The sequence below is a fragment of the Pagrus pagrus genome (genome assembly GCF_965226575.1).
Source record: "Pagrus pagrus genome assembly, chromosome: 2".
NCBI classification, from domain to species: Eukaryota; Metazoa; Chordata; class Actinopteri; order Spariformes; family Sparidae; genus Pagrus; species Pagrus pagrus.
In genome coordinates this window covers 13,496,457-13,522,986 of record NC_140186.1, presented here as the reverse complement: position 1 = coordinate 13,522,986, position 26,530 = coordinate 13,496,457, and the positions used below count along the sequence as shown (strand labels likewise).

Here is a 26,530-nt window from a genome sequence, read left to right as displayed (position 1 = left end):
TGCTAAGGCTCCATGTAAAGCATGTCTGAACTCTGCCAATACTGTCTCAAATCAAGCCCCTCAGGACTTGTGTTGTACACCTAAATATGGCATTCAGCTAGGTAAAATTGCACTCTGTAATCTGTAGAGGCATCGCTCTCAGAGGTCAGCGCACATAAGGTTTATCAAATTTGAACTTTCGGAAAAGTTCATTGTCCCATTACCTGCATTGGTGCAAGGTTGTAGTCAGTCAAATGACCTAAATTAGATACAATGTGGAGGTCCGCAGATTTTAAACAGATAAGAGTTTTTTGGGACACTGATTACTTGACCTCATGCTTTCACAATAAGAAGTCACTATACAGAAATGTATTCATGCTTTTGCACCATCAGGGCTGCATAGTTCAGTTACAATACTACTTGCTTCTTAAGGAGCACAGTCAGCGAGTTCACTGACAGTGCCAATCAATTTAGTGTCCACTCTGGACAAGATGCACACTCATGGTATCACCAAAAGGTCAGTGCATCTAAGGTTTAATCAATTTGAACTTTTGATGCAGGTCACCATCTATCACAAGCTTTAGCATAACCTTTTAAGGAAAGCAAATCATACAGATGTAAAGCCTTCTGAGGCAATTGCAACATATAACAAGACTGATCCTTAGACTATCGAATGGCAGAAGAGGGGTAAAAAGTATGTTGAGATTTAATATATTCTGTCTACAGATTACTGAGGTTGTCAAAAGTAGGGGAAGACCGATTATCTGCCATGGCAACGGCCGATATTCAGCATTTTCCAATTATCAGTATCAGTGATTTTTCTGTGACATTGCCGATCAAATAACTCATTTAAAAATGTGCTACTTTGGCTCTGATGAAACATCTCTCACACAATGTCCCGCCCACAACAATATCCGATTGGTAACACGTCACAATTATTATCCTATAAATACTGAATAATCTGAATCTGGAAAGTAACTAGTAACTAAATGCAGTGGAGAGAAAGTATAAAGTAGCAGAAAACAGAAATACTCAAGTACCTGGAAATTGTACTTAAGAACAGTACTTAAGTAAATCGTACTTCGGTTTATTCCATCACTGTTTTGTGTTTGACACTTTACTGCAAATAAATATTGGTCCCAAATATCGGTTTTCAGTGTCCTTGATTTCTAATAATCGGTATCGACCCTGAAAATGGCATATCGGTCTAGCTCTAGTCAAAAGTATTGGTGCTTAAAGCAATATGATATCCGTCTTCGATAGTATCAGAAGTACAAAAACTATTAAATAGATAGTTGCACAGATATTAACATTACTACAAATGTACTGAGATGTGTTTGTTGTGTCGAAAGAGGTAATCAAGTGTTTTTTCTTACACTGGTATTTTGTCAAAATCTAACATTCTGGTATCATGACAGCTTTGCAGACCACTAACATGACTAATTTCACAGCAAAAAAAAAAATACGAACATAATTTCTGCACGATTCACAAACACTAATTGCATCTCATGCAGCACTTAATCAGATGGGAGATCATAAGCACTCATTTTTCTACGCATATACCTTTCTCTGGAGGCAAAGTGAGGAGGGCAAAGGCTTCACATACAGCCCATACGGTCTCATACTTGCACCGCTGCCAACCATGCCCACGGAGGATTAGCGTGTTATAGCTCAGGCGTGCACAGCCCAAACAATGCTGTCAGTGTTGACGGAAACACAGAGAAAAGCCTTACTGTTTTCCCCTGCCATGCGTTTTTCACAAGGGTCATCACTGTCTGGATAATGGAGTGGAGCTGAGGTTTAAACCACTATCAGTGCACGTCACTGTGAAGCACTGACATGACGATAATAAGCGAAAAATGTGCGATTGTCACGGTGATAGGACATCATTAAGCCCGTCACTGGGCGCTTTGAGAGCTAACTTTAAATGGTTTCACACAGTGTTATTTACATGACGGCATGCTGGGCTCTTCACGCTTGTAGCTAATCAATTCGTGGTGTGGTTACAGCTCATTGCAGGACAGGGGATAACTGGGCGTAGGCTCGCTAGCTAACTAGCAGCGCTAACCTAGCTACCAAATGACATAGCGCTACTTAACGTTAACCCAGAGCGGCCGTTAAGTCCAAATACAACCACATAAATGATGTTAAATAGCATTAAGTCACAGCATAAACATTAGCACGCTTCCCGGAAAAAAGTCTGCATGGCATTATATAATCACTCGCATGCTGAACTAGTAAACAAACCGTGCGTTTCATTGATAATGAACTCGTACTGTGACAATGATGGGTAAGTTCAGTGCATTCGCCGTTAACAGTTCACGGTTAGCAGCTAACCTAACGTGAGGGGTTGAGAAAAGAGGACCGTTCACTCACCAGCGATTCCCTCAGCCCCAGTAGTAGCTGTGCTCTTCTGTTTGCGTGTTTCTTCACACACACTCGGGGTGCTGGGAGGCTTTATTGAAGAAGAAGGAGAAAAAAAAAAAAAAAAAACAAGGGCGACAAACCGACCCAAACTGAAAGCAAACACTTGTCCGGGCGCGAGAACTGCCTTATCTCAACACAACCAAAGCACCGCTGCAGGGCGACCCAGTCATCACACAGCCCCCCTCTGCCCGTGATGTTGACGTTGGTGGCGGTTGTGGTTAACGGGAAGCCTCGCTGGGTCTCCGCGGCGATAATTAAAGACAGCGGTGGATGAACGTACGTCGTTGAGATGTGTGGTGGTGGTGGGGGGGTCGGGGTCCTGCGATGGGCTTTCTCGTCGTGATTTCCCCCAAAACAACCTCGTCGTTGGCGGTGGGAATCGCTGTAATGACGACCTGCACGTCTCGCTCGTAAACGTTTACCAGCCCACTACCACCAGAAGCTAGATCGCACCTCCTCCTCCTCCCTGACGGCTCAGCACACACAGACCGACGCGTATAGTGCCGCTGGAGGTTTTGAGGACAGCGTGTACGAGGGGTGTGATGCTGAGAGAGAGAGAGAGGGAGGGAGGGAGGGAGGAGGAGGAGGAGGAGGGGATGCTGCACATGGTCACGTAGCTGATTGCAAAGTGAGCCTGAACCAAATAATGGTTCAAGTTGCAACCAATGCTGGTTCCTCAGTGGTGAGGTGAGATCAGACTGTCTCCTGTTTATTAGTCAGCCCAAGCTTAAAGAAAGTCAGCTGAGCTTTTATTCACATTTGTCTCCAAAAAAAAAAAAATGCAGCCCTAATCAGTCAGTGAAAGTCTATAGCTTGTTTGCAAAAGTCAGATGGGGGGGACAGGAAGTGAAGAACAATGGAGGAAAGTGAATACGCTAAAGCCTCAGATGGACCTGCAGGTATCAGCAGAGCATGTCTAGACACATTGGGACATGGTCCCATTTTTTTCCCCATGGGTTGGCCGGTTTGTCTGGCGTGGAGGCGATCGAGATCACAAATTACTTAGTCCTGCAGACTTCATAATGTACTACACGGTTAGTCAAATGAAGGCGTACAACGCAAGTCCCGAGGCTTGTAACTATTTTGTGTGCGGCTGGGTCAACGACATCGGATCGAACGCAACACTGAATGACTGCCATCTTGTTTCACGAAGCGGTCCCTGCATACACAAGCGTTGTCTGACTCCTCAAGATTTTGGCCAGAGTATTTTAATCCATGACCACCGCCAAGTTTTTTTTTAAACTTCTCGTTGGACTCAAAAGTAGCTGTTTGTTGTTATTCAAGTAAAATATCACCTAGTCTTGTGTTAAACTGCTCAGTGAACTACATTGCCCTTCTCACATGTCTCCAACACCAACATGGCCGCCGTCTCGGTACAGAAAAGGTTCTAAAAAAAGATTAAAAATCACAATAAATTTGGTCATATTGACAACTGCAGTTATGTGAAAGGAGAGTTTGCTAATATACAGGAGCAGCTTATTTTGAATAGGTTATAATGGGTAGTCTGCTTCAGTTATTTGGTGGAAGAAGTACTCAGATCTTTCTGTAAAAAAAAAATACTAATGCAAATACATTTTCCATAACCAAAATATTTCATATGAAAAAAGCACAGAGGTATTATCAGTGATACAGCTACTCATGTCGAGTGCTGCATCAACTTATTATTTGTTTGTTTATTAATATACATGCCCTCATGTGTAAGCTGCATTTTAGTCTTATAAATGGTCGTGGTGGAACTTTAAGTCACTTCATATGCTTCATATACTAGAAAGTTAAAGTGCTGCTAAAGATGCTTATGATGATTTTAAAAAATGACATACACTGTTAAGAACCATCTAAAAACACTAGTATGTGTTCTTTTAGGCACCAAACAAACAAACAAACAAAAAAAGACAAATGTTAAATCCGTCACCATTGAGAACCACCACTGGTTCTAAATGTAACTATTATTTTTTAGGGTAGTTGTTACAATAGCAGGGAGCAGTGTTTATTCATGTCTGCCTGCTGTAGTGAGCTGTTGGTTCTTTCTCAATGACGATGATGGTGATTCTCCACTCTTTCTGTAAGGGGTGGGGAAGGCTGAGAAAGACAGTCACACAAATGACAGTAATCAACTCAAAATTGCTTCATGAAATCTTTTTGGACGTCATGGCTATTTTTAGGGGTGTTTTTTCCTCATGTGATTTTGTCATTTACTGTACAATAGAGGCACGGTCGATTTGTTCTGGAACATGTTGTGTGTGGGGATGGAACAAAATAAGCTTACGACAAAGATAAACAATGTATTCCCAAATGTGAAATAATCTGACATTGAGGTTTGGATTGTTTGTTTTGTTTTTAGATGGCAATTCAGACACCATCAATGACTAATTTATGATTTCTGTTGCCACTAAGGGACCAAGAGAGTTTGAAGTTGAATGTTGACATTTGACATTAAGCCACAATCAGCTCTTAATCGTCCCATCTCTGTGCTGTACTACAATGCAGAGAGAGCCGCTGTATATCAGCCAATAATTTCTTTCTTCTGTGTTATTAGGTATGAAAAATACTAGATTTGAGACTAGATTATAATTCCATTGAGTCCACATTAGATTAAACACCTAAACATAAACACTTATCTCGGCTTTGAAAGACTGACGATGGAGTAATCCACGTTGCCTGGCCCACGAAGACTCAGTATCATTTATCGGCTCTCATATAACAAGATTACCACAAAGAGGCAGGAGGCTGAGAGCTGCAAGCTCACCTCTGATTGTTCAAGAGAGAGCTGTACTCTCTCTTGACTGAGCACTCTCTAGAAGTAGAAATCCTATTAAAGACATATATCAATAATTACTACAACTTTTGACCTGTTTGCTGTAGAAATTATATTTCAATTGTTGTTATGTGGGCATGGGAAATCTTCAATTCTCACACATTTCATAATAATAATGATAATAATAATAATAATAATAATAATAATCTTTATTTAGATAACACCTTTCTTAACAAGGTTGTACAAATAAAATACTGTACAGATAAGTTAAAAGACAATTAAAACAACAAAATGCAAATGCCAAAATCAGTAAATTAAATACTAGAAGAGAAGAACAAGAATGGCACTCAGTAGAGTGCATACCTCCGCCAAGGCCCAGCAGGCCCCTTTATCCACATCAAATTGTACTCACTCATAGATAGCAGCCAACTAAACTTTTTTTTCATTAAGATTATCGCATTATTCCCTGAGGAATTAACAAAATTGTTGAAAAACACCTTATCTCGCAATGTTACAGAAAGTGACACCCTGTAGCACTGAGACCCATCCTCCTTCTAAGTTCATGGAGATGCGTTCAGTAGGTGTTGTGTAATCCTGCTGACAAACAAACCATGAGACAATATTATGCAAGTACACATCATAACCAGAATACCAGAACAATGACAGAAAACATTTAAACAAGCAATGAGCCCAGAAAAAACTGGAATTTTAGTTTTCAAAGAATAAGTTTTCAAAGTTTCTGTTCCAGAGTGACCCGTAGTCACCAACCCAGTCTTTGGGATAACGATCGATTCCCTAGATGTGGATGGTGAAATGCAGATCTGGAACCAGGGTCTTCATTCCTGATCAATGCCATCCTTCTTTTACCTTATCTCTCATATGAAAGGTGACAGTTTCCACACAATGGCCTCGCACTAAGATTCATCTGACTTCCATCCTTTATTGTAAGATATGATGTGAGCAACATCGTGTGGCGAACATTTATAACATCAAACATTTTCTCATGGTAACTGACAGTTGAAGGTGTGGGAGGTTGGTGTGACACATTTGCTGAAACTCACTGCCAGCTCCCAACACACACACATTCGAGCACTTCCTCCTAAGAAATATGAATACCGTATCCAGGAAGCCACACTTTGGCCACCCAGCCCGGCACTTCATTCCCTTTGAAACTAGTGGAGGAGCACGACCATTCCCCAATGCACATCACTATGAGCGCATGTCAATGAGGTGCGAATGACAGGGGCTGCATTGTGAGATGGGCGCAGAGTGGGAGTGCCATGTGACACTCCTGAATGGGCTGCCGGGGGTTGTCCGGGGGGGAAGGATGGCAGCATCCACAAAGGCCCATTGAGGGATTGTAGACTAGGTACAAGACTGGCACTGGTCCTCCTTCCCTTCCATGGGATGGCAGGAGGAGGCTGCTGCTTGGTACTGACTCAATGGAGGGACTATTCGGAAAGAATTGGAGAGAGGAGGTTTATAATCACCATGTTACACTTCCTTCAGTCTGTTGATGGCCATTATGTCCGCTTCTGCACATACACTACTGTCTTGTGTGATTTACCACACAGCTTAAGAATAGGCTGTTGTGTTTTCAGCACCACAAACACATGAAATGGTACAAAATGAGATTTGTGGAAATGTAATCATGTATCGTTTTACTCTGCCGTCGGTCGAAGTAATGACTGACAAATACTGTCATTTTATTCAGTTACAAAAAGTAATGATTGAAAGAAGCAACATTTATGACGATTATGCATTCAACAACACTTTCTATTATCTTGCACCCCTAAACTGATAGCTGCTTCATCAGAAAAAGTATTGATAGTTTATAATTTCTCTCTCTGGGATCAAAAATACTGTATACGGTCCATAATAGTAGTCTTGTTTTCTCCTGTTCTTTCAAGAACAATGCTTAATTTGCAAACGTGTGTGCTCTCAGGTTCCAGTCCAAAATAGAGAATGGTGTAACTCCACGAATGCTGCCAAACCAGTAAGACTGGCTATAAAAAGAAAATAATCACATGTTTGATGATCAGTATGACTGAGGTTTAGTGTAGGCGGGAAACATTTATGCATAATGGTGCATCAGCAGGGCATGGCTTAGTCTATTACAGAGTCAACAGTATGAAAATCCTAAGCATGAAACACACAATAACCAAATAAAGGTCATCCATATGCATCATCTCCACAACTTTCACTATGACATTGTGTCTGAAAGGGCTCGATTTTTCCTGTAACGGTGAAACAACTGGAATTTAAAAAAACTCAGCTGATGAAGGAGGCAGTGTGATAGAAACTGAGGTAAAATAAGAGTGAAAGGATGGGCATTCACTCAATGGAGAGCGGCGGTGTTGTGTCAAAGTCTGTTACTCTGCTGATACTGTATGTGTCCCCCCTTACCAGCGAGACTCAAGATGGTTGAAAATTGACTTCTTTCTACTGGATCAGTAAGTGACAAAACCTGCCTACCTATTATTACAACAGGTGTTTAACTCCACCTCAGGCTTTCTCAGTCAAATTGGGATTCTTGTGGTTGGTTTTCGGCTTTGGACAGTAGCCAGGCTGCTAGCTGTAGCCGTGTTGCTAAAGAAATGGTGCGAGGTGGGAAAGTTGAAAATTTGCCTATTTCTGCTTTAAAACTTTTTGCAAGCGTTTTCTCAGAACATTTTTAACAATTGGGGCTTAAAACAAGTGGTGGGTACTTGTCCCTAGAGTCACCTCTGTAAATGACACCCATAGTTAGCACAAATCTGCCGTTATTACAATTAACACAAATGTGTGTGCATCTAATCATAGACATGTGGTGACATAATGGTGGATCAGGTTTAATGACTTGTAAATTTACTTTCCATATTTACTTGTAAATATGGAAAGTTGAGGAATAGTGAAACCATTTTAAGTTCTGGACAGAAGGGGGAAACAAATGTTTCTGGTCAGCAGTTCTTTGTTTTGTCCAGTTGTAACTGTTTGACAGCTTGTGCACAGAAGATGGATGAGGAGACTATGATGAAATTGCACTCAGTCTCTCAAGCAGCAGGTTCAGTAAAGCTCTTCAGGAGCACTTACTGTAACATCAAATACGCATAGTGCACTTACTGTAATACAAATCAATAGAGCATATTATACAGTACACCAAACATCTATGAGATATGTTACATATTGTTTTACTGGTTTCCCTGCAGCTTCTTACCTCCACCACATATATTTCAGTGACATCCTGTTGTTTTTCAGGAGTTTAAGTGGAACGTTTATGTCATCTACCAGAAAAAACAAATAAAACATTTTAAAAAACCATTAATTGTTCATGCCATTTTCCTTTCACAGACTTACTGTACTATGTAGACTACTGAGAGAGTATGAAGTAACAATGTGTAATAGCTGAATGTTGCATTTGCGCAGAGACAGATGATTGTATTAACATTTATTTGCTACCCTCTAGTGGTGATCAGTCTGTGTTACACGTTCAGCCAATTCGCTTCCAAAGTGAAGGAGTTTCAAAAACACTCACACTATATTTCACACAATATGTAACTTAAAGAATCAGAGAAAGATGTAAAAAAAAAAAAGTCATGTATAAAAAGGTTTTATATAAGCTATACTTGTATTTCCTGCATGTCGGATAATCATATGTAGACTATGAGATATTTCATAAATTGTTGTCTTTACCTAATCAGCTCCACATGCTTTGTTTGACTGTTTTTATGTTTATTTTTGTACTTGTATAGTTTTCTATTCATTGAAAGCAGGCTGTAGAGGGTGATTCACGTCATTCATGCCTTGTGGGCTCAGCTGCACTGTTTCTGCAGCCCGGCCTGTAGAGGGCAGAGCTGTGCTTTTTTCAGGCTACTGTGGAGTCTCCTGAAAATGACCTCTACTCCAGAGCATTTACTGTATTACAGATGTCATGATTATGTTTCAGGTACTGGACTGGTGTATTTGTGTCCAGGACTGTTCAAAATAGCATTTGAGTTATGACAGTTGTTACTGGGACAGATGAAGCAGAGCTCTTCACCCAAGTACACTGGACTACTTTGATTTTGAAATGTCACTGCTTGTCTATAAAAGCATCACATCTTTTAGGTATCTGGTCTTCATCTGTGAGTTATTGTGTATGAACTAACCCTGATTACAAAGACCTAGATATAAAAGTGTCACATACTTCTTTGGTTCAGGCCGAGCACTGCTTTCGTGTCTGCATCAGTGGCTCACTGATGTAGCTCATCTGCTTGGCTTCATGCTATCTTGTAACAACAAAATAAATCCTGTTGAGTCAACAGCCATCTCTGACACTCTAAGCTAATCTGAATCTGACTGAGCGGGCCCAGTGGATACCTGTGGTAGAATCAGAACAGCAAGTCTATTAAGCATGTATTAGTGACATAATGCTAAATAAAATACACGCATATAATCCTCAACTGCTTTGGCTGTTTTTTCTTATGTTGTTCCGGCTTTTAGAGATGCATAATGTCGATGCTTCTCATCTCTTTCACAAAATTGTGGTTTACTAACTAACCTTAACACAGAGTCAACATCCTGTTGCCTACAAATATGCAGCTAGTTACAAATCTACCACAGCCAGACAGCACTTTGTTCAATGTTTACAAGCCTGCCTGCTTGAATTGAAAATTAGATGAACAGCCACCTTGGACATGAGAGAGTCAGCATCTCCTGCAGTCTCTGTGACATTTAGAATCAGCAAGGTTGTGCGGCTGCAGTCTGTGTTTTGTAACAGGAGAGGTCCACGGTCACATAACTCCCACAGCTCTCCCACTGAGACACACATAGCAGATTCGCCTGTGACGAGGCGGCGTATCCAGTGACAAACACAGGCGAGATGGAAACAAGAGTGTGTTTGCTGACCTCACATGGAGCAAAGTATGGGGGAGTGTTGCTGCAAGCACTGCACAACTGTAGCTTCAGATTGCAAAAAGGACAATTCATTGAAAAACAACTGGATTTCTTTTCTTAGCAGCGCTGCTGTCTTCTTTGCTTTTGTGTCATTGTATAATGTGTCAATTTGTATGGGAGACTGCATTAGGATTCAATAATTTGCACAATGTTATTCCTCCATAAAAAAAAAATGGAAATATCTTGTAAACCAACACTGGTTTTCATTTCAATTCAAACCACTTCAAGCTTACATGAATCTTTATTTTTATAATTACTATTATTGCAGAGAATTATCAGACCCTGCTGTTCCCATCACCTCCACAGACAGCCCAGTCGCTGGAACAGAAGGGTCTCATCTTATGTTTCTACAATCCAAAGATACATTCAAACTTATCATATTAACATTTGTACAATACATGTTATGTTTCCCCAGAAAGCAAGACTTGAAGGACAGCGGTCACAGGTTGGAAAAAACTACTGCACAAATCACAAAAAGGGTCAAAGCAAAAGAGGTGGCGGTGGGAATAAAACACACAGCCACCAACTGCTTCTATCAAAATGATAGACGAACAAAAGGATTGGACCGAAAAACCAAAGGTGAATTGGGAGTCACTGAACAAGGGGGAAACAAAATGTATGGAAACTGGCCAAAAGAAAAAAATCTCACACACACACACTCAACTCAGATTTTCACTCAAACAGAAAACATAGAAAGGGAACTGATGGTGTTGACTCCCGGAAGACACACAACCAACTGAGCGTGGGAACTGCAATCCCTTATATAGTCTCCCAGCTGACTGACTGCATTCAGCTGAGGGAGGACATCACTGGTGCACCCAACAGCTCCTGATCACCTGTGACCTAGATCTTGAGAAATCTCTGTTGTCATATCACATTTACTTAGGTGTCTATGAGCTGAATATCATCTTTTGAGGTTGAGGGCAAGAAGGCTGCCAAGCGGAGACGCGCTGATCACAATGGGGTTTCAACGTTTGTAAACCTGAAACCTCTGGATATTTTTCTATCAAGGTGATGGGACATTTTCCAGCTGTGTTTATGGCACAAAACATGATGTTTTCCTAACCCTAACCATGTGGTTTTCGTTGGGGCTGATGCCCATACCAATATTAGTAAGTAAAAAATGTTGATATCGATATAACAGCCAATATTATAGTACAGTATATAGTATAGTTTAACAAGAGACTACAAATGAGATCCACGCACAGAAACAATAAACTTCACCGGGACTTTGATATTATATATCACCTCAAAGCATTGTTTTTTGGATTACAGTCTGTTTTCATATCTCTGCTTTTAATAATCTATCCAGACCATAAGCACAGCGTTGCCACAGAGCCTATCCTCATCAGGAAAAACAGTCACTATGACCCACCTGTGGTTAGGCAGCGACCACTGTTGGCTGTAGTAATTATTAAAGTTGCAGAGGAGGAAGTAAAGAGAAGTAGTACAAAGAGTGAAAAGTTCGCAGAGCAAGGGTGGCAGAAGGTTTGAATAAGCAAAGGACTTTCATTCAGGAAACCGCTGCTTTTGTATGAAACCAAAGTCGAAAGCGAAAGTCAAAGGTGAGTTCTTAGTCACGTAGTGAAGTAATGTGATGAAGTTACTTAGGCAACGTAGGATTGTTTGTAACAGAAAAGACAGAAGCTAACCCAAACCACATTGTTGTCATAAACTTAACAAAGTTTTCTTGCCTAAACCTAACCAAACCTTGACTGTACGACAAATGTCTGGTACACGTGTCGCTGGCTGGTGATGTTGTTGAGGGAACGGTGATATACTGTCTGTTGTTTTGGGAGACGGTGACAGACAACCTATTGAGTCATTTAGGTATGAGGACAAGTTGTTGCTGCAGTTGAAAAAAGTTGAAAATTAAACCTAAAGAAACAAAGTTGCAACATGAAGAGTTGCTTTTTTGCTTGCTTGTTTTCAGCTCTGTTTAACTAACTGTGCAGTACCTGCCTAGCTCCAAAATGCACACAGATACAGTTAACAACTAGATAGTGAACCTAGTGGAGCATTTAGCAGCTAAAGATAGTTTACTCAGGAGTTGGTGGAGACCAAAACTGAGCTAAAACAGATTAAATATTGGACTGTTCACTGACGTCTGCCATATCAACTCTATAACATAATATGTGTTTAAAGCCTGTTCTGCTGCCCCCCACAATGCCAATAAATTAATTAATTAATTAATTAATGCTGTTTCAATCAAGATCATCAGTACATTTTACTGACCTCTGATCTGTAACATCGTACCTTTCCATGCCTTTTGTCTAGTGTTTCTAAAACTTCAGAGGTGCTGTCTGCACCTTGTCCAACTGTGTCAGGGCGCTGGTCCCTCATCCCTTTCCTGGACTTCTAAAATAACCTCTGCATGTGCACAGGTCAGGTCAGAGGGTTATCTCTCACGCCCCATTCATGTCCTCACTGTAGGACCACCGGATGAGACACCCTAAAGGGACAATACGGTAATCATCATACGTCATTTGTTCTTTTTTGTTCTTCAGGCCAAAGATAAGGCAGGAAGCTGATATCTTTATCATCCTGCCCCTCCCTCTTCATGTCTATCTTTGTCCGCTTCCGACCTCCTGAAAACTCAACGCTCATCTTACATCCTCTTTTTCCTTTGCTTTAGAGTATATTTGAATGAGCTTGAAATAAATAGTATGGGGGGAGTTTGTCCAAGGCAGAATTAAATCACAAACATCAGAGATAAAGGAAGGACACAGTGTGCAGTTAAATTAAGGCCAAGGAGAAGTTTAATTTCTTCCAATTTCCTACTTATGAATACAATCCACATGATGATCCATCCATGTGCACATGATCTGACAGAATCAGCAACTTCTGGACCAACCTTGCTACTCTTCAGTTTTTATCTCAAACCAGTTGAAACCACATGGGTTGGACAAACGTGATGCTCTTTGCTGGAGCTACAAATGACATTTTGTTTACTAGGATAAAAGCCAGAGGAATTGAACTTAAATGTGACCTCTGTCTGCATTTTCTTTGCCCTCTTTGCAAATTTGTTTCCTCCATCCAACCAGACAGAACTAGTTTTTAAAAAAAGTACAAGGAGGATTGCAGCCTGTTCTGCTTATCCAGAAAGAGAAGTGGAAACGGACCAAGGAATTGAATATGCTGAGTTAAACAAACATCTAGACAAGACAAACAAATAACAGATTGGACACTGACAAACTGAGCAAGTATGACTAATGACAATGTGTTGTTGGTTGGATTTAGCTTTGAAAGTATAAAACGGTGCAAAAAATGTAACAATGAGATCAAAAAGCCAACTATTTTTTGGAATCAAGACAAATAGAATAAAAAGGAAAATACTCACAAAACATACAAACAAGATAAAGGAAAGACTCAACACTTAAATGTTTTCCCAAAGTGATTTGGTTTGGTGTTTTTGCCCCCCAAAAACTCAAATGAGATAAGATAATTCATGGAATCATACAGAGTTTAATAAGGGACAATTTTGATGTACTTGTTGATTAAGTATATATTTTTATATCTTTTATTTAGATGTAGAAAAAAATCATAAAAGCAGTTTCTTTTATAAGACATAACAAGTAATTACGTCTTTTCATCGAAATCTCAATTCAGAGGACCAAAGAAATCACATTTATGATCTATTTAGCCAGTTTTAATCAAAAATATTCTCTTTCAGTAATGTCTTTCAGTTTTTTGAGATGGATGTAAAAAAAAAAAGTTTGTTCATAATAGATTCGCTCTTGAAAATGAAACTAATTGCCCTGCTCAATGAAATCATGGAACTCTAATGATTTGTTGGTTTTAAGCTAGATTTATGTTTGACACAGTGTCCACATTGTGCGGATGTGCGTGCCAGAATTCATCAAAAAGTCATCATATCTCTTGCTTTGAGCACGATGGCTTTGATTCAGGCACGTCACTTGTGTCGCTTTTGTCTTATTTTATAGCTATAAACAGATCGATGCATCCTCAGCATTGAGTGCCGATAGGGCAGCGCACATAGCCATGTTCCTCTGGTAAACACTCGCTAACGTCTTTCTTCCTCACTGTCGGACAACACTACAAAATGGCGTAGTCACTATATAGTGCACTATATAGTGAGTAGGGGGTGATTTCGGACACAGCCTCAATATTTGGTTTGTTCACCCCCTGCCGGTTTATAGAATTACTGCAGCATAAATACCTCTGCCCGCGCTTCTAGCTGGCGTACCATCTGCGTAGACGTGCACCATGGTGTCTCACATGAATATAAGCAAGCCTTACACAGCGCAGCCATACTTCTACAAGTACTACTGTTTCTCACTCCTTTTGTCTTATTCTCACACTGAAATCCCAGAGCAGATTTACGTGGGTGCTGTGTAGACTTTTATAATCCTCCAATTTGTAGGCTAAGCCTTGTTAAATTCTTTGAGAGGGTGCAGCAATGTCTCGAAAACCATAGAGCCAATATGGTATCTCAAAGATTTATTTATAAGATGTAATTCAGTAGAATATTAAAAAGTGGGTTCTCGTGTTCTTGTGTCTTTGCGTGTGCGTTTTCCTTAAATTGCAATGATTTTTAAAGGGGAAAGTAGAGGTCTGTCAGGCTAAATTTAGTCAGAACGTGGAGGTAGTAGTGCACAAATCTGAAAACATGCTTTTAGTCTTTATGTAGATGGTCACAGACATGCTAAAAGTAGGTAAAGTGTTGAGAAGTAAGCACTCTCCTTGTTCTTCCTTTCTCTCTCTGACATCTTCAGTAACTTTGTGCTGATCAAAAACACACTTACAACAATCTGTACCATTATAACATTTCAATCTCTCGATTATTTGCTCATAATTGGTTGCTATTATGCTTTTTTGAGTAACAATTAGTCACAGTAGCAGCACAATTAACTATATTGCAGACTAGTAAACACGGGTCTTATGATCCATATCTCATCAATATCAATATGTATTTGCCTTTTTTTAAACAAATAACATAATATAAAGGGAGGGTGGAGAATGTTTTGTATGACTGTGTGTGCACATTGGTGCCACTCCTCAGCCTTACTTTGGATAAGCTGCTTTGGGTCATTCTGTGAGAAAGGCAGCTTACTGGTTAACATGTGTGAGCGAGAGAGACTTGAGAGTGGAGGGAGTAAAGGACGAGGAGGAGGAGGAGGAGGAGGAAGGGAGCATCAGTTTCAGCGAGGGGGGAAGGATTTGGCAAAAACACTTTGTGACAGGGCTCCTTGTTACACTGCAACAACAGAAAACTCAGACCTCTGGCCAAGACCTGTTGCGCAACCGGTGGTGTGATAGTGTACACAGAAGGGAGTGGAAAGGAGAAAGGGGCAACAGGGATGAAGGGGGAGGAGAGAAAAAGATGGTATCGTGGATGGATAGTGAATCTCATTCAAACCTAACATACTGTAGGTATTTTACATGCTGATTGCAATTTAGCCTCAATATATTACAAATATGACAACTTTTATAGCTACACAAAAGAGGGCATTCAGTATTTTCACTCCAGAATTTGAGCCTATTCCTAGTAGTGTCGAAAGGCCTTTGAATATTTAGACCTTCACAAATAAAACAAAACAGAAAATATTTTTGAACTGTTAACTGAATAAATAAACTATGAAAAACCCAAATAATTTATGGAGACATGGTTTTCACTTTTAAGGGCAAATGATCACTTTAATCCCTCTGAAAACCAGAACTAGATGTAGCGGGCATGCCGTCGTTGTTAGCATGTCCTGCTCACTAGCTTGCTCCAAAGGCGTGATTATGTTGCTCTTGCTCTCTTAATGAGCAACTTTATGTTTATTGCCATATTAGCTTCAAAGGTGAGTTGTTGTTAGTTTTTTGGGTTAGCTGTTCCATGAAAGAAAAGTCCTATTCACATCCGACATATCCTGTTTGTACACACTTGGTTAGGGTTTGGAAAACTTCAAGTTTTGTCTTAAAATATGTGTTTTGGTTGCAACCAACAAGGCTGGAGATTTTCTGACTTCTCATCAAAACTATATGTTTTTTTCTTGCCACACAAATAGCTGGAAATTGTCCCGAGGTCTCCTTAAAAATATCCAGTGATGTCACGCTTACAAATGTTGGAACACAAGCTTGAACTGCAGTCAGTGGCTTAACAGCCTTCTCGTCTGTAACACAGGTTACAAACATGTCATCTAAATGTGATATAACATGTTTAGTAGAAATGTCAATACGGCACGTAGCCGATGACACGCAGAAATGTGAACGTATCAGCGGTTTGCAGAAACGCTAACTGCCAACATTTGGTCCTGGGGACTGGGCTGAAGCGAGGCAGGTTAACTGATCGGTTGGACTTGTACGCACGACTTCAATATTTCTACAATATTGGCGACAGCACTGTTGTTATCACTTTGACGATGAAGTCTACCTCCTGGAGACATGTTTTGACGACATGAGATTCAACTTGAAAAGGTTTTTATTTGCTCTCACATAAGTATGAATGCCTTCTGTCCTGCACTGAACTCTGCGGCGGACTCCCTGAAGCTCTGTAGTGGATGCTCTCTCACACTCATAGAGGACTTTGAAGTCTGACCAAAGTGAGTTACACTGTAACAATAAAACCTCCATTAATGAGCGCACTCTGATTGGTCCTTCGTGGTGGTGGTGGCGGTAATGAGTCACTCTGTAGCATTCATGCAGGTTGCTGGTTGCTGGGTAATGGCTCAGGATCATGAAAGGCAGTTGTAGCCAGCTGACTGACTCCCCTCTTCACTGAGTTCCTGTGTATGTTCCAACTGACCCATCAATGAAAAGCCACTTTCTTCCCCCTCTCTGGTGCGTGGCTGTGCAGGAGAGCGAAAGGGAGGTGGGAAAACCACGGACAATACACTAACCCAACGCTGGCCAGACTCACAATGTGAGGTCTCTGTGCACTGGTGGACCAACAAACAGAGAGGCCTTTCTCATGATCCAACTGCTCCACCAATCCCACGCCAGCATTCCTCCAGCACTTTTAATTATGCAGCAGACACATGCATATTCACGTGCTGATCACGTCACCTCGGCCGGGACACCCTGTAAAGTAATTAAGATAGCTAAGGGACATGTGATCAGAGTGGACCAATGCATAGATAGGACATAACTGTCTTGCTGTTACATAATCCTGTCAATAAGAGACTGAGGCTGACTGTTTAATCAGTGTTGATGCTTCTTGTAGCGACCCGCAGGCTTTCCTGCTGTGCCCTCATAATTTTAGCTTCAGTGAGCACAGTATGGATCCATCTCATGTCAAAACAATAATCCTATTAATACACATATTCTACTAATACAAGGCAAGTGTTAAATATACTAATCTAAATATTATCTAATTTAGTTTGATGCTATTTAATTCCTATTCCTATTGCCGCTTGTCTAAATGTCCTTTTACGTCCTCTGTAAAGCACTTCGAACTGCTTTGTTTTTGGATGCTACTATACAAATAAACCTTGATATACAAAGCTAAAGCATACCAATCAGTGTATTTAATGTACCCACACAATGTTCAAACAAACATGGGTGAAGGAAAGCATACAATGATTTACTTCACTGATACATGTATTTAAGCGCTTGTATTTTGCCTACACAGTGTTCCTCCACAGAGTTGTGCACAGGTTGATGAACTTTAATGAGGTCTTTGACGGCGCACTATACTTTCAGTGCAATCTCTATCAGGATAAGCACACTCAAACCATTTCCAGGGAGCTAAATAATTCAAAGCATTATGATTAGGCTGACCTAAAGTAACACCACCATCTGAAGACAGTAGTACAATTATATTAACCCAGAGAAGAGCGACATCTGTGCCGAACATAAGAAAACTGTGACCAAGAGATCTAGACTCCAACATGGACCAATAAATATTTTAATTTCCCAGATGAGAAGTGGAAGATAAATATTGTTCAAATAAATCAAACTCGGGAATTCACATATGGAGTTTGAGGGCTTATATGAGAATGCCTGCATGAGAAGTTCAACCTGCAGTCAGTCAAGGTGGTGAAAGAGTCACAAGTGAGGATGTTTAATCTATTTTAAAGTTGGGGACAATCACGCACTGATCAAAGAGCATTATCTCTTCCTGCAGGAACCTTTAGCTGGAAAACTGCACATTTTCCAGCAGGACATTGACGTTTAATAGGTCATGTATTCAAGTTATGTGGAGCAATTTCCAGATCTGGACTTTTACGATGTACAGATTCCATCAGACGTACCCTATATATATATAATAAGTGTGTTCTGTCTTATATTTTCTTCCTTTATTGATTCAAGCTGTTTTGTTTGTCAGGTTGGTTCGTGTAAATCAGATTCAGGGTGTGATATAATATTGCATGTGAGCAGACAAGAGTTGAGAGGACTTTGTGCTCCCTTGAAACTGGAGAAGCAGATTTCAAAATCCACGTGAAAGCTGTGACACTGGAAATCATTTCAAAAACCTGAAATAGTGAGCTCATAAGTGCAAATTTCCCCAAACCCCCATTTGGTTTATCTGTTTGGTGTGAACTTAAATTCCCTGCACGACAATCCGACGGCTGTTTCAGATAATTGTCCACAGTCTAGTGAGCAATAACAGCGCTATGCAACGTCTAGTTAGACTGTCACAAAGAAGCTCGCTGACAAACAGATCACATAAGTATGACATACTATAACCTTGGTTAGGGTTAGGAAAATAACATACTTTTGGTTAAAATAACTACCTTCAGTCTCGTAAAGTAAGTTACATATGTGACGTAACTGACGTCACGTCACCTAAGTGACATGACTCACGTAACATAAATGACAGTTACTTAAAGTTACCTTATTTATGTACATTAACTTTGTTACGTAACATAACCCCAGTCTCCATAGGGAAAATCCTGCGAATGACCACCACTATTTTCACTCTTTATACTGCTGCACTAGACGGGTGCTTCAAGAAGTGACGCTGTATTTGTATTTGATGCGACTGAAATGAGAACGGGCTGGAATATGATACGAACACTTCAGTTCACACTTCAGGTCAAGGAAAACCTACTATTTCTTAGGTTTCAAACCAATTTACTTTTGCTGCGTGAACCAGAACGGACCTGCGGACATGTTGGTGCAAAAGGGGTGAGAGGGAGCCAAAACATTGAAGTTGCAGCAATGAGCCCAAACTGTATATAAAGCTCCGTAAAGCTGAGGGAAACTGCAGTTTTAGATGATAATTCCCTGTTTTCATCAATTTCAATATTTATTTTTCAAATTGTTTTCAAAGTCATTTGTTACACCGTGATAATACACCAAATATTAAATACAGCTGCTTAACATTTTTGCCTATAACAGTCAAATTCAAAGGTGTAGACTCCTGAATATCCAGAAACACTTCCAGAGACATACCTTTAGTGTCCTCAGTGACTTTACTGGATACAGTGGCCAATGTTTATTCTGCCTCAGCTGCAACAATATCTTATAATAAAAGAAACTAAAACTGTGTCACTGTGCATGTCATAGTTTTTTTGTTTCATATTCCAACTAATGTTTTCATGTTTCACTACAGTGTGACGGTTGGTGTAAAGATCTTTATTTTTCTATAGCACCTTGCACCGTTTTCTGCTGATTATTGAAACGATTGTCTGACAAACATCCGTCTTTTAACAAAGCGTAGACAAAAGCTCAGAGCAGGAAGGGAGGCAACCTGCAAGATGAACTTGTGCGATTATTTGCACACACACACACACAGAGACAAATGCTGATGACATCCGAGAGTTGCACCGCACCACTGAATCATCCCCATGACTTCCTGTTGATTTATGGGTTTGGACCTGTAGACAAAACAGCTGGGGATGGCCTTTTGGAAAAGTTAAAGGGTCAACCCACCAAAACAAACAGCGCCTGCTTCCTGAGAGATTTCCTGCTCGACAACATGAAACAAATCCACCACAAGCAGCATCATCAAATTCAAACACTGTGTCTTGTTAGTGAGAAGACACCATAAACACATTTTTTAGCAGACAACATCTAAACAATCCTGGTAGTGTTGCTAATGGATATATTGTTTCTTTAAATTGACATTTTTGTTTTGTGTACGTGGTTCCAGTCAAGCAGGATGGTGGTGTAAAGTAGATGAGCATTAAATTAGGTTCAATTTTAGGTACATTTTTTCCACTGCATTTATTTATTTGATTTGACATCAACAGTACATGATCAGTTTATAAATATAGATTCAACGTATAACATATAATCAGTTTAACAATCCAAGGATGTGTACTCTAATTTTTCACTATTGCTAATTATGACCACAATTTAGATAATTTACTATTTTCACAGCCGACATTTTGACATGGAACAAATAAGTTACCACAGGTGTTACTAATGACATCAGTGAAGGCTATGCTCTATTTTGGTCCATGTCAAAATGACTACTGTCAAAAATGTGCACATTTTGAATGAAATACTTGTAGCTTTAAAGGATAAGTACCGTTTTTTACAACCTGGACCTTATTTCCAGCAATAGATATGGTCATTTACTCACCCAGATAACTTTGGTGTCATTCGGCGTCGTTCGGACGAAATTAGATCCAGTGTAGCGCCAATATATCCATATAATGCGAGTAACGGGGCACCGACACACAGCCTCTATATAACACATTATCTGCCACGAAACTAGTTCATTTCACTAATATTTTGTTACGATATGCTAGCGCTATTAGCCTCTGAGTCCGGGCTCGTCCGTTATCAACATCCGGGGTCAAACTAGCAGTAGCAGCTACAGGTAAACAAGCCGCGCTGCCGCGGGTGCGCGCGCAGCTCAGAGACGACATCTTCCAGGTCAGAGGTAGTAGCTCAACCTACAGACCCCGGATGTTGACAATAGACGAGCCCGGACTCAGAGGCTAATAGCGCTAGCATTTCATAACAAAATATTGATGAAATGAACTAGTTTCGTGGCAGATAATGTGTTATATAGAGGCTGTGTGTCGATGCCCCGTTACTCCCATTATATGGATATATCGCCGCTACACCGGATCTAATTTCGTCCGAACGACGCCGAATGACACCAAAGTTATCTGGGTGAGTAAATGACCATATCTTTTGCTGGAAATAAGGTCCAGGTTGTAAAAAACGGTACTTATCCTTTAAAGTACAATAATTTATTTATTTATTTAAAAACATTGTAACCTTGAACTAACACTACATAAAGGTGTAATCTGCTAAAGGTACTTGAAATATCCAAAGTAAAAGCAGTAGTTCAGGCTTTAAAACAACCTTTAAATTCTCAAGAACAACTGACAAACATGACATTATTATTCTTTTTTAAAAACTTTTTAAGCCATTTTTTTAATTTGATTTGATTTCATGCCATTTTTTTTCTTATGCCCAGACTTAATGATGATGGTGGTACAGAGGGCCTTGCAGACCCAGATCAGGAACTGATACCCAGCCCAAGCTCTCTAAGAAGACGAGGAAAAACTCCCCATGAACCACATAACAAATTTGAAGGGACACGGGAAGAAACCTCGGGAAAGGCAATTCGGAGAGGGATCCCTCTCCTCGGACGGCTGGGTGTGTATGCGCATTTGTTCCCGTATGTTTGTGAGGATTGTTTTACACACCTGAACTAATTGAACTTTTTTTTATTAACTGAAGAATTTCTTCTTCAGTTAAGGTTGATGAACCGGAGCACCCGGGGAAAACCAGTTGTAGGTCAGGGAAAACAAATGCATGTGTTTGAGTCAGTCTCAGTTCCTGAGCGTGGATCTAGGCACTAGAAGAACCTCCTGTACCATTTCGTCCTTTTCTTCTTCTTGCTCATGAGATCTTCCAGCTGGGACTTCATGGAGCTTTCTTTCTCCTCCCACTCCTGCTCCTTTTCCTGCAGCGTCTTCCTGAGACCCTCTGTGGCCTGAATGAGGGATGTCTTTTCCTCCTGCCACTCCACCCGATGACTCTCCAGCTTCTGCTCAACATTCCCTAGAGCAGCTGCGAGGGTTTTGTTCTCACGTGTCTGCTCATCCAGCTGAGCTTCAAAGAGAGCTCTAGATTTCTCTGTCTCCTCCAGCAGGGAGGTTTTCGCCTGCTGACAGCAGAGGCACTCGGTCTCCAGCAGATCCTCTGCCTTTTTCAGGGCAGATGCGATCTTCCTGGTTTCCTCTCTGTGTTCCTCAAGCTGGGCTTGATGGGAAGCCTGAGATCTTTCCACAGCCTCCTTTGCTTCCTGTTGCATATCCTGCAGAGTTTTCTTGAATCCTTCTGTGGCCTGAATGAGGGATGTCTTTTCCTCCTGCCACTCCACCTGATGACTCTCCAGCTTCTGCTCAACATTCCTCAGAGCAGCCGCGAGGAGGAGGAGCTCTAGATTTCTCCATCTCCTCCAGCAGGGAGGATTCCACCTGCTGCCAGCAGAGAAACTCGGTCTCCAGCAGATCCTCTGCCTTTTTCAGGGCAGAGATGATCTTCTTGGTCTCCTCTCTTTGCTTCTCAGTCTGGAGTTGATGGGAAGCGTGGGTACTTTGTCTTCTTAGCCTCTTTCTCTTTCTTGGACAGTTTTTCCTGAAGCTTCTGAACTTGAGCCCTCTCAAATACAAGATCAGCCTTGAGCTGTTCGACTTCAGTGCGAGCCTCAAGCCTTGCTTCTTCCATGTCAGGGAGCTGCCCCTCCAATGTCTCTGAGACCTCGGGTTCATCACAGAGCAAGTGTCCGTGAAGGGAAAACGAAGCAATGAAGGTGTAGCCTTCTTGGAGCCTTCCAGCTCGCTCCACTCCTCGACCTCTGTGTTTTCTCTGCTCAGGCTTCTCGGTCTTCTCCTACCCTGTGAGCGATCTCTCCTACCGCTTTTTCCTACTTTACGATCCTCTGAATCTTCTTCCTTCATGTTTGTTTTTCCTTTCCTACCTCGTTTTGCCTTACTTTTTGTACATTCCATTGTGACAGAGAGATGTGTTTCTAAACCAAAATGGGGTCTGAGCACAAATGGCAAATATAAAGTCAGGTCTATACCTATAATATTTCACCATTCTAGGATGTCTGTATGAGATCACAGATACATTCTGCTTTGAATTCGGACACTACACGGGTAATTTTCTGAACGTGGTTATGTCAGCAGATGCGCCAGATACTCATGTGACGTGAGTGGGCGCGCCAAGCACCATGTAAACAAACCTGATGGTGTAAAGATGTGATTCTTCATGGCGATTGTGTTTCTTGGTCAATAAACTATTGAAATATCAATGGTGGTGAGTTTGGTTTTGTCAGCTACTGTTTTGTGTCCTCGTCATGAGCTGTAAATGCTCGGGGTTGTGCACAAGCTCTAACATACCTAGCGCGTGCGAATTAACGTTAGTGGTCGGTAGCTATTTAGCTCGTAAGCTATCGGCTACTTTCTTACGAAAAAAAGTTGTGTTCTTCTTCTCTTCTGACAAACCACGACAGCATTGCATTGTGGGATACGGGAGCACAATGTAGTGTACATCGCTTTTTCACTCAATATTGCGGTGCATTGTGTGTATTTTGTCGTCCACTACATAGTGGATGAAATCAGCCATGGAGAATTCGAACACACTATATAGTGCACTACATCCGTGATAGGGGGCGATTTCGAACACAGCTCTTGTATGTTCTTCTTTGGTGTTCTTCTCTTTGTTGCTATAGCAACAATAACAATGTTTGTTGTAGACAAAAAATAATTTTAATTAATCTAAAATGCATGTCTGGTGCTGTCATTTCTCATTAATCACAAAAATTTCACTGACCTTAGGTTTGAGACCTAAAGTAATAAACAGAGCGGAGACGTCAGAAAGTTCAGACCAACGTGTTTAACTATGAATCTTTAAATGTTAAAGTTACGGCTGAAAAATAACAGCAGAAATAAACAAGTTTGCTGATTTCACATATCTCCACAATGCAAATTAACTGAAAGTCAACCAGAGCTGACCAGAGTGACATTGTGTCATCGGGTCTACTGGAGAACAGTTGTTTGAATATATGAATGAAATGATTCTGAATCTAAATGAACTCAAGTATGAGAAGTCATTTTCTGGCAATAAATGTACTTAAGTAAAATTGTACTTACATGATTATAGATTGTATACTACGGGTTGACCGATTATTGGATCCGATATTAAAGGAGCACTCTGTAGTTTCGTGGAAGAAACGCTAGTCAGAAAAGAATAATCTTCATTGACTGATTTTTTTCTGTCTAAACAAATTAACAAACTTTTTTTGTTTTTTGCAGTTGCTTTAAAATAAAGTAATTTTGAATAACATGTAATCTGCAAAGTAACTCGTAACTAAAGTCAGCAAATAAATATAATGGAGTTAAAAGTATAATATTTCCCTAGATTGTATTGTAGGAGCATAAAGTGGCAGAAAATGGAAATACATAAATAAAGTCCAAGTACTTTAAAACTGTTCTTAAACACAGAGTAAATGTACTTAGTTACATTCTATCACTGCCTACCAGTTGTGAAGGTTCAAGGTAATTCATTGGTCAATATACAACTCAGGGTTGTATAATGAAATTAAAGTTTGTAAACATCTTTATGCTACATAAATGACATAACATTTCGATATAGAAAATTAAAGAGCTATTTACTCATTACATTTACTACACATTAAACAACAAAGTAATTTGTAGAGTTAAAATCCACTGTTATCAAAAGAGAAGAATGAACACATTATTTGCAAACTGCACAATTTTTTTTGCAGAAACCTTTTTTCTACCTTTATATTCTCATAATCTTTTTGTGACAACTCGATTTGTCTTGTTGCAACAGGCGAGAGACTCAGTGTCGTATCATTTATCCTCAGTTCATTTACGTCTGTCAAATGAACAACAGATTGACACCCTTTTGGCTCTAATCTGTCTGTTCGTCCACAGTTTGAGACTGGGCTGTTGGGATGCATACTGCTGACCACACCTGCTGTTCTCTCTCCATCCATTGAAAAGTATGTCATGCCTTTACTAGATCTATAACTGAACAAGAAGTGCAGTATAAAATCACAATGAGCTGATAAAACATCAGCATCAACAGTAAGAGAGGATATGGACGTGCAGGAACTGCAGTTTCATCAGTCTGTGTCATAGTAACATTTTATAGTAACATATATAGTTTGTTGCGTCATCGATATAGAAGTATCGCCTATTTGGTCAAAAATATTGTGATATTTGATTTTGTCTCCCAGTCCTGCATGTATCAAGTGCTTTGAAGATTTAAAATATATAGAGGTATATATCGTATATCGTGTTATGGCCTAAAAATATCACAATATTATTTGAAGGCCATATCGCCCAGCCCTAATACAGATGGTTATGTATCGTATATTGTGATATAATATAGGCCCTGTACACACGTACATGGGGATTTCGTAACACAAAGATTTTTCTATGTGTTTTGGCCTTCCGCACACACATAAACGGTGTTTCAGGTCACTGATAATGGATGCTTTTATCAGAAAGTTAAAATTGCTCAACCGAAGTGAGTACAAGCAGTGGTGGAAGAAATACCCAGCTCAGCACTGTAAGTGTTGTTTTCAAAAGTTTGCTTCAGTAAAAGTACAGAGTATTGCACCTAAAGTACATGCAGGGTGACCCATTTCAGAATAATGTATTTTATCTTATTAGGTAAAAAATAGTGATTGTCGCAGCTGTCAAAGTTGGGGCAGATGCTGTTTACTGGGTCCTTTGAACTCATCTAAAAACTTGACTTGGATAAGTTTTGTATGGCTTCATTTTTCAATTGTTTCAACCTGCTTTGAGGTACTTACAGTATTTATTTATTTCTTCTCAAAGATTTAATCAAATGTAATATTTTCTGGTGGGTCTACTTTTCAGGTTTTTTTTTAAAGTATTTACAGTTTTAACTTGACGGGGGCGTTGAGTTGTTAGATGTTAGATGTGACAGATGTTTCATGTCACGTTTGTTGTTGTCAGTTGTATGCTGCTACTGGATGTCTAACTTTCCCTTGGGATCAATAAAGTATCTATCTATCTATCTATCTATCTATCTATCTGTCTGTCTGTCTATCTATCTATCTATCTATCTATCTATCTATCTGTCTGTCTGTCTATCTATCTATCTATCTATCTATCTATCTATCTATAAATTAACAAGTGAATGAACTATCAAATACATGCAGTGGAATAAAGTAGCTATACCATAGCATATACAGGAAATATTCAAGTACAGTGCTGCTACAGTAAATGTACTTAGTTACTTTCCACCACTGGCCTGGACACATGAAAGATACAGTGTGTTCAGATTTATGTGTGACACGATAAGGATATTATCAATATTTACATCAAATGAAATATGAAATCACAAAATATATAATTTTTAGATACAGTGTGTGTGTGTGTGTGTGTGTGTGTGTGTGTGTGTGTGTGTGTGTGTGTGTGTATAACGCGGCAGCAGTGTGACTGCGGGCTTACTCAGAGGAGGGCTGGTCTTGTGGCGTCATCACTGCTCATGTTTAATTAATGAGGAGGCAGCGGCCACGGGAAAACTGGCTGC

The 26,530-nt window shown here is 40.2% G+C and overlaps 1 protein-coding gene across 1 annotated transcript in view; it reads right to left on the bottom strand.

The window, feature by feature from the left end:
• rnf24 (ring finger protein 24) overlaps positions 1-2,944 on the bottom strand; it is a 33,079-nt gene extending 30,135 nt beyond the window's left edge. Inside the window, exon 1 of the mRNA XM_084345401.1 lies at positions 2,356-2,944. The gene's annotated coding sequence lies outside the window, so the exon portion shown is untranslated. The remainder of the gene's footprint in view (positions 1-2,355) is intronic.
• Positions 2,945-26,530: the final 23,586 nt, after the last annotated feature.